Genomic DNA, 802 nt, shown 5'->3' on the forward strand with positions numbered 1-802 from the left:
TCGATATGATACCTCTTCATTCACTGCTACGAATTGATGGCGGTCAGATAAGTACGATTTGAACCATGCTAATGCTAATGTAAAGTGATTAGGCACCAAAATGTTGATGCTCCAAAATGCACATACAGTACAGCCATGATGATAGTAATCCATATCACACTTATATTTACGTCAAGTATAAACTCAACTCTCTCATAAATGTATGTATGACATTTGGCCAGAGCAGTGGTTTAAGATATAAAGTTCCCTTTCGAAAGGGAACTCCACGCTGCGTCCTCTAGAGGGCGCTAGGGGAACGCCTTCAGCGTGACCGGTGTCTGGCCAGGATCGAGTGTCGTTAGGCTTCCTCTCGTTTAAGAGTGTCATCCTGCTGAAGCCTCCGCTCTCCAGAGCACCGCTTGGGCAGAAATATGGGTTCGTAGGCTCTCCCCTTTTTGAGCTTCACTAACTGCCTCTGGCGTTGAGTGTAGCTAGGTCTCCTCTCGCTTTAGAGAGTCGTTATGCTGAGACCTCCACTCTTAAGAGTCCCCCTACCAGGGTTGAGCGTTGTTAGGTTTCCTCTCGTTTAAGAGAGTCGTCTTACTGAAGCCTTCGCTCCCCGGAGCTCCGCTTAGGCAGTAATATGAGTTGAAGGCTCTTTCTTTTTGAGCCTCACTAACTGCCTCTGGCGTTGAGTGTAGCTAGGTCTCCTCTCGCTTTAGAGAGTCCTGCTGAAGCCTCCTCTCTTTAGAACTACCGTCTTTGGCAGTGATATGAGTTGTAGGCTCTTTTCTTTTTTGAGCCTCACTAACTGCCTCTGGCG

Source organism: Sinocyclocheilus anshuiensis, unplaced genomic scaffold, assembly GCF_001515605.1.
Source record: "Sinocyclocheilus anshuiensis isolate Anshui unplaced genomic scaffold, SAMN03320099.WGS_v1.1 scaffold435, whole genome shotgun sequence".
Lineage (NCBI taxonomy): Eukaryota > Metazoa > Chordata > Actinopteri > Cypriniformes > Cyprinidae > Sinocyclocheilus > Sinocyclocheilus anshuiensis.